Source organism: Aquarana catesbeiana, linkage group LG03, assembly GCF_042186555.1.
Source record: "Aquarana catesbeiana isolate 2022-GZ linkage group LG03, ASM4218655v1, whole genome shotgun sequence".
NCBI lineage: Eukaryota > Metazoa > Chordata > Amphibia > Anura > Ranidae > Aquarana > Aquarana catesbeiana.
In genome coordinates, this window is record NC_133326.1 from 352972903 (window position 1) to 352982078 (window position 9176).

Consider the following 9176-nt stretch of genomic DNA (forward strand, 5'->3'; position numbering starts at 1 on the left):
GCAACAGCACTTGAAAGACGCACATCAAAGAAAAAGGTAGACTTCTCCTTGCTCCTCATCTGGGATCTCCAACCCTACTATACCTCCAGTCCTCTCAAAAATCTGCACTGAGAGGAATGAAGGTATAGCAATAGGTGTCCCAAGTACTTGCAGGAAATCTGCTAGCAGTACACCACCAATTGATTTTAGCAGGCAAATTTCCCTACCCCGTTGCTAAACTGTAAAAAGAAATTCGGTCCCAGCCATCCACATGCTCAGCGTCCAAATGCTAGCTTGGCCAAATTGCTAGCACTTAAAAAGAGGGGGGGAGGTTTGGGACTTTAAATGAGGTGCGCATGATGCAGCCCAATCACACTCACAGAGGTGCAAACATATGTATGTTTATTAAGGACCAATGATCAACATGGCATAAAAACGCATTGCATACATTAGACATAAAATAATCGCATATAGACAATAAATCTATGTATATACAACCATGGGACATGGGTGGGTACACTTATGCATCTTGGTCCCCCAAGCAAGATAAAAGTCATGTGAAGTAAAAAACATCTGAAAATTGGTCAATGTGTGTTTGATGCATCAAAGGTAGGCCCGACACTGCGTTTCATGGACTTCAATCCACTCTTCAGGAGCCAGATGCATCTAAATTCTATAAAAAAATTTATGAAAAGCAATATAGTTTCATGGGTCTAACAAAATCAGCAGAAAAGGGGAAAATTTGGGCATAATGGGCCATGCCAAAAAGGTTACTCACATGATAGCCAAAACTGGGACCGTGCGACAAAACAAAGCCAGGGATAAGCCATGGAGCCTGGCCCGGGAGCTGAAAGGGGGACCTTGTGACAGACCTAGACCTAGCCGGGAAAGAGACCTTTGGAGGGGACTGTATGCTAGCCTCTTGCCGATCGATCGGGGGCCCTTGCATTTGGGGGAACGATGCTCTTTGTGAGCTGTATGCCTGGGGACCCTTGAGGTGGTATTACTGTGGATTCGGGTCCTGGTCCCCCAGGACGCACAGACTCTGGGGATCCTGGATTTGCCATATTGAAATAGTGGCTGATTCATAATGCTGGGACAGATACTGTTAGGAGATGCTGATGTAAATTCCAACACCTGTCTGTCTATTGTCTGCTAAAATGTCTATTGTAAATAAGTCTACTATGGGATCTAAGAGTCATTAGATCCCCATTGTTATTTGTGTTAATTAACTCTGCTATTGTGTGAAGAAGAGTCTATGTTGATTGTGATAATGTTGATTGGATTTTCTGAACTACAAGACTGCCAGTCTGGCCTAACGGTCATGTCTGAGTCATCTAGGCTGTCTAAAGGGATTAGTTAATTAGCTCGTGTTAATTAGGTTAATTAGGTTACAGCTGTATTGTTAGAGTAATATGAGCAGGAGGTCTGCACCTCCACTCTTATGCCCCGTACACACGGTCGGATTTTCCGATGGACATTGTCCGATCGGAGCGTGTTGTCGGAAATTCCGACCGTGTGGGCGCCATCGGACATTTTCCATCGGATTTTCCGACACACAAAGTTGGACAGCAGGAGATAAAATTTTCCGACAACAAAATCCGATCGCGTCAATTCCGACCGTGTGTGGCCTGTTCCGACGCACAAAGTGCCACGCATGCTCAGAAGAAATTCCGACACGGGACAGCTCGTTCTGGTAAACTTAGCGTTCGTAATGGATAAAGCACTTTCGTCACGCTGCAATGTTCAAAATGGTTTAATACAGCGCACTCTCTTCTTCTTTATAATGTGACAAGAATTAAGTCGTTTTGATGCTCATATTCACACACTTCTCACAAACTTTTTTCATTACTATTTATCGGGATTCCCTCAATATATTTTGATTTCTCACATCTGACAACACATATATCTTTTTTTTTTTTTTTTTTTTTTTTTTTACTTTAATGTAGAATCTTTTTTTGTGTTTCTCTTTTTATTTTTTTTTTTTTTGGTGATTTTGATTTGTATTCCCGAAAATGTTTGTGTGTTTTTTGTGACAAGTTCCCACAACACCATTGATATGTTGTTCTATTTAATCTGTATGAGGAGATTGTTTGGTGTTGTTGTCCCTTGTTAATTTCACATTGTACTTTAGAAATGTACCTGAATACTCACCAACAAACTGTCCTTTTTGGATGAAAACACACACAGGAGAGTAGAATTTACCTAAAAATATTTTATTAAGGGGTCACAACTATAAACAAAGAGGGATGCAACGCTGGAGAAACTGCAGAAGTGGGCGAAGCCTTGGACCCCCAGGGCAGACATCAATTATTTAAAAGCAAAATTGGTGGCCTGAGGAGTCCATATCTAAGGGAGGGCAGTCTGGTCCAGAAGTCCCAGAGATCCGGAAAGCAGCAGATGACATCTGTGTCCCCAGGCTGTGGTCATATGAGAGACTGCATCTTCTGTCAGACCAGACTGAACCCAGGGTCATCACTCTCAGGTCTTCCTTCCACGCTTCCTTACAGGCTTTGGCTGTGGTGGTGGAGTTGTGGCAGCAGGAGGAGGAGGAGGAGGAGGAGGAGGAGGAGGATCGTCCCTCTCCATGACATCCGTCTTGGGTGTCAGTTCCCCACTCAACCCCTTACGAAGGACTTTATAAATCAGGTCCTCAGAAATCTTGCGTTGGCCCTCCTGCATGCCCTGAAATTTGGTGGCAGCCATGCAGGCAAAGGCCTCTTCAGGACTGGGGAAGGCTCGGAGGGACGCCGAAGCCTCCTGGATCAGCCTGTACGCTGAATCCTGCACAGGACTGGGAGTGGCCTTCCTGGCCCTTTTATATGGCAGGCGGAGGGGAGGGACCTGAGACTCAGTCAGGCTGCGACTTGTCCCTGGCTTCTCTTGGCTGACACTTAGCCCCGCCTCCTCCTGGCTGCCACTAATCCCCGCCTCCTCCTGGCTGACACTAATCCCCGCCTCCTCCTGACTGCCACATTCCACAGCCTCCTCCTGGCTGAGGTCTTCCTGTGTATGAAAAAGGGACATAGTTTTAGTATTGTTTTCATCAATCACACACAATTTTCACCTCCTGACTGCTGCAAATTCAATGTTAACAAATATAACAGACTATCCTTCTGAGCCCAGCATTTTTCATTCTTGTCCCAATTTTGGGTGCCCACTACTGTGTATTGATATGTAAAACACTTTCAAGCAGCAATTAGTGATCAATAATAACATCTAGTAAACATCATTTATTTATTGCCCAGAAATCTGTAGAAGAATGCTATACCTGACTCCAGCTGGGCTCCTCCACTTCTTCCTGGCTGGAAGGCCCAGGTTGGACATCTGAAGCCTCAGCTGGTATGGAAGGAAGCGTGGAAGGAAGAGTGGAGAGGGATTCCCTGACTTCAGTGTGGTCTGACAGAAATCGCAGTCTCTCATAGTACCACAGCCTGGGGACATAAACGTCATCTGCTGCAGCTCCAGACCTCTGGGAATCTGTGACCTTCTTGCGCTCCCTAAGATAAGTGCTCCTCAGGCCACCAATTTTAGCTTTTAAATAAGGGATGGTTGCTGTGGGGACCACCGGCTTCACCAACTCCAGCAGTTTCTCCAGCGCTGCCTGCCTCTTCTGTTTGTGGTTATAGTGGGGGTGTATGACCTGCCACAGACAGGGCAGCTCTCTGTACTTGTCAATAAACAGGGGCAGGAAATTGTGGTCGTTGAACCCATCCATTTTCTCTGCAAGACACAACACAAGACAAACCCTAATGTCAGGCCAAACTCCCCTAATCTTGTTACAATATAGGGTTCCATTTCGAAGCAGTATAGGCCCAAGTTTAGATCCTACCTTCGTTAGCACGATCGGCGTCTCCGATGCTCCTTCCTCCTCTCACAGATCGTACGTAAGACGCGCGCGTTACGATTTATACACACTGCGCATGCGTATAACTCCGCCCGCCCCTGACGTTCGTTCTATTCTATTCCCCGCCCCTTTTTGTTCGGCGCAGTGGAGGAAGAGCACATGGCGGATAGACAGCAGGATCGTGCTAATTACAGCAAGGAGGAGGAGGAAAGGCCGGAGCCTGAAACGTCCCGATCCAGAAGGAGATTAAAGGACTCAAATATGTCCTTTGGGGAGATGTTGGAAATGGTGGACATCCTGAAGAAGTCCGACTATGATGGAAAGTATGGGCCTTACCCCAACCACAATGTCCGAAAGGCCAAGATCATGGCGAAAGTGGTCAGGAGTCTGCACCGGAAATTCGGGGTACAACGATCGAAAGATCAGCTCAGGAAGCGGTGGTCGGACCTGAAATTACGAGAACATGAGCAGTACAGAAAGATCCGGAGAGTGCTGCAAAAAAGTAAGTAGTTGTGCTGTGTTCCTATTGTTCTTGTGTTTATTACGTTCGTGCTGCTCCATGTGCTTTTAGGAATTGTTGTACAGTTTAAAATGGCAACTTTCATGTTCATGGGCACATTATTCGTTCGGATCACACATTTTTTTTTCGGACTATAAAATACCATTGTTTAGGCCATATGCATTTGGCCACCATTTTGAGGCCCTATACTTGTCTTCAAAGAATTGGGTTGTGTAGATGGCTTTGTTACTAGAATGAAATGCAAACTAGATTGTGTGTAAGGAGAGGACACTGAGCAGCTGTTTTCACATCTGGACACTGGAGCACTAGTGTGGGACACAAGAACACCATTTTTATTAGGGGGGCCACACAGGTGCTCCAGTGTATACTATGGGGGGGGGGGGCTCCATCTGTGAAACTTGTACAAAACAGGTAAAGTATTGCAGGTGGACAAAGGACACTAAAAAAGCTACATCTTGGAACTCTGCTAAAATAGACAATTGTACCCCACTTCCAAGCAATGTTTCATCTTTAGAGTTCTGCCATCAAATATCTGTGTGCTAATTATACCATTTTTGTTTTACATAGGGGAGAAAAGACTCGGAGGACACCCCTCATCCGAGGAGACCAGAGCCCCCCCCACCTCTGGAAGAAGGGGAAATACACCCAACACAAGATGAGCAGGAGGATGAAGACGTGGTGGAAGTAGTCACCACAACAGGTGAGTGTCTGGGACCACAGGCTCCGATAAGAGATGGATGGCGGCATTTTTTTTAGACCTAATTTATTTTGGGTTTCCTCTCTTTTTAGGTGATCGTGATGTTGTGGATGAAGATCCTTTCACATCCGAAAGTGCCCAGATCGTGATCGGGGAGATCATGGGGTGTAATTTACAATTGGAAAACATCAAGCAAAACATCAATGATGTTATTCCAAAATATAAAAACATCATTGATGTTTTGGGGCGAGTTTAAAGCCCCTCAAAATCACTTTCTTCTTTTGTGTGCTACAATGTGCGAAATGTTTTTGTGATTTTTCCAAAAGCCAAATTTGGAGGATGCACACAGTGTGCCAACATGTGCTATCTGCCATCACGGGAGATCAATGGACGCATTTTGGGGGTGCAACCCCTTCCTCAATAATAAAGTAACAGTGAGGAAGGGCTTTCTCCCCAAAAACACGTCCCTTGATCCCCCGTGATGGCAGCTAGCACATGTTGACATTGGGAAATTGGTGTGCATCTTCCAAATTTGGCTTTTCCTGGGGTGATTTTCCCCCATCTGAACGCAATATCAAACACAGTTCCTAAATACTCATGTCTGATATTGCCTTCAAGTTCTACCAAATGTGAACTTTGTAAGATCAAGATTTGTGTCTTTCTTGTTGGTTTTACACAGGCCTGTTTTCTATAAAATGGACATTTTGATTTTGGATAATGACACCACAAAAATTGTTATACGACAAACATGTCGGTTTGTCAGAAAAACCTTTGGTAAATGCACATGTGATTGTGCAGGTATTAAAAAGATTGTTAATCAAGAATGTGTGGATTATTGTCTCAACGCTACAACACTTTTGGGGTGATGTAATTGTTGTTTTATGAGAAAATGGGGGTTATTTCCTAAGGGCAAATCCTCTTTGCACTACAAGTGCAGTTTCAGTGCAGTTGCAAGTGCACTTGTAGTGAAAAGTGTCTTTGCATTTAGTAAATAACACCCAACAGTGCTTTGTAAGGTTACACAATCACGACATTTTCTGGACTCCACACATTTCTGTCAGGGTCAGCTCAAACAAACACAAGCAGTAAATGTCCACAAAGAAGAGCCTGGGGGGAGATGCCTGTCGAGAACTTGAGGTCCTGCAGGCTTCTCCCTGTCGCCAAATACCGCAGGGTAGCGACGAGCCTCTGCTCCGGAGTGATGGCTTGCCTCATGCAGGTATCCTGCCTGCTGATATAGGGGGTCAGCGAAGCCAACAAACGGTGAAATATGGGGTCCGTCATCCTGAGAAAATTCCTGAAATCATCAGGATTATTCTCACGGATCTCACGGAGCAAAGGCATATGACAGAATTGGTCACGCTGAAGCAACCAATTCTTGGTCCATGAACTCCTCCTCACCCTGTTCATGGACTGGACTTGTGTCAAGGTCAGGACCCCAACACCAAGCCCCCGCACAGCACGAACTGTACGAGGAGTACGCATACGAAACATGGCTAGAAAACGGTCGGCTGCTCAGAATGAAGTAACAGAACGCACTGAAGAACAGCAAGGCCTGTGAAGAGCGACCTGAAAAACAGCAACGAGCGGACAAGATCGCACAGAAAACTCCAATACGAACTGACTGCACGCACTGAAGAGCAGATACAAACCCACAAGCACAAACTGAACGGCAGAAAACGATCTGAAAGCCACGAGTCTGAAAAAGCGCGAATCGTCTCTCACCAAACTTTTACTAACACGAGATTAGCAAAAGGAGCCCAAAGGGTGCCGCGCTTGGTTCTGAACCGGCCTTTTCTAGTCTCGTCGTACGTGGTGTACGTGACCGCGTGGTTGTCGATCGGAAATTCCGACAACTTTGTGCGACCGTGTGTAGTCAAAACAAGTTTGAGCCAACATCCGTCGGAAAAAATCAGAGGATTTTGTTGTCGGAATGTCCGAACAAAGTCCGACCGTGTGTACGGGGCATTAGTGTATAAAAGCCTGTATTTTGCAATAAAAGAGATTCCTAGTTGAACTTAAATACAGTCTGCCTGGTGTTTGTTCTGAGCTATCACAACTGGACTAGAATGGCACAGAGCTGTAGTTCTATTCCCGGAGCATCGGATGACCGAACAATCAGATGTTGTGATCTGCAGTATGATTCTATAGCAGCAGAGGAGTGTCGGGAGAGGGGAACTGAGCGAGCAAGGGGCTCGTTACATTGGTTGTCAACCGTGGGATTTGCTCTCCAGTTACTGGGACACTCCAAACCAGCCTGCAGGAGAGCCACGCTGAAAGACTTACTTGAGAGCTGTGGAGGGAATGGTGGGATTATGCTTCCTTGCCGTGAACACATCCAAACCATCACCCGGATCCAAGGTAGCAGGATAGCAGGAGAGGAGAGATACCAGCCACCATGGATGAGGAATTCAGAAGGAGGTTGCGAGAGAAGGAGATACAGCACAGAGGACCAGTATCAGAGCAGGTCCTGCTAGGATGGTTTGAGTCTATCCACTGTGAACTCTGGAAGGAAGCGCTAGCCCGTGAGCAGCGACACCAGGGAAAAGTTCTCCCCTCCATTCATGTGAGGTACTGGTCGCAGTATGAAGTGCAAATGCTGTTTTTGGGGGAACAGCCGAACCAGGAGTGGACAGCCAAGTTAAGCAGGCTGATCCGGGCAGAAATGCGGTTGGACGAGAGCCACAGATCCCTCCAGTGGTATGTAGCCCAAGTGTGCCCATGGACAGCGGATGACAGCCCCACGGAAGGCTTTGACTACGATGGCCTGGGATTGTTATACTGGAGGCTGTCCAGGGACCCTGACTTTGGAAGTGATTGGGATTGGCGTTTGGAGGAAATAATGGAGCACAGAGAGCGGAGACTGAATGTCTCAGAAGTGCACTGGGCACTGGAAGATTTGGAGTTTCTGGCTGTTCAGGAATGGGAGTTGGAGATCGCCTACAAACAGCTGTTAGACTCTGCTCAGCAGCAGGGTGGTGCTCCCTTTGCCTGGGACTATCATGAAATACCAGTTGACAACTCTGAAATCCTGGCTGAAGAGTTGACAATGTGGCAGAGTAACGGTGTGCTTTGCCAACCTGCACCCGCAGCTATGGAGGCGGAGGTCTTATAGCGGATGCAGCAAGTGCTGACTGACCTTGATGAACCTGTTTCTGCATTGGATGATCTTGGATGGAGGAATGTACCTGAACAGCAGAATGCCAGAGAATCGACAGTGGAAAATCTGAAGATTGCCGTCCCCAAACCTGAAGTGCTGACAACAGGGCAGAGCTCTGCTAACCTCTGCCCAGCACTGATAGCATCTTCTGGGTTCCACGGAGAGGAGATGGTGAACCTTTATCCCCAGACATTAGTTGCAGAGACAGGGGATTTGATAGACTTTTCTGCTGAGGAAGAACAACCTGGTGAGCCTCCAGCAGAAGAGGAGCTGTTATTATGGCCAAACTTCACTGTGCTCTGCCCAGCACCAACAGAAGTATCTGTGAAGTTACAAGGAACTTCCCCAGCTGAAGCGCTGGCAACCGGACAGAGGGTCCAAGATCTCTGCCCTGCACCTGCGGCGGTTCCGGAGACTCGGGGTGAGAAGGAGGTGGTCACTTCCCAGCTGCAGATCAGGATACTGGGGGAGAAGGGAGAGGAGGTGTTCGTCGTCCCTCCCCAACAGTTAGCCGGAGCAGATGGTGTGGGGTTTCCAGCAGAAGAGCTGGCAACAGGGCCGAGTACTGCTGGACTCTGCCCTCAACTAACAGAGGATGGATGTCCTGTGAAGGTGGATGGGACTTCAGTCTCCACCTGTATACCCCAGGGATGCTGGGCAGTCGGCCCAGATCCCCAACAGCATGACGGAGTGAGCCCAGACACCCTGTCTTCTCTCCAGCGGCAGAAAGGACTCCAGGGAGAAGGGCCAGTCCAGGCCTCTCCCCAGCGGCAGATATGTTCTCTGAGAGAGGCAGAGGTTGGCTGGGTGAGTAATGTTTTGTTTGGAACAATTTGTTTGGGGTACTGTGTGGGTACAGGCATTAGAGGACTGGAACTACTGACTAACTTCAGAGTCAACCCGTCTGGGGTCTCCTCCTGTGTTAGTCTCCTGCCGAAAGGGGAGAAATGTGACAGACCTAGCCGGGAAAGAG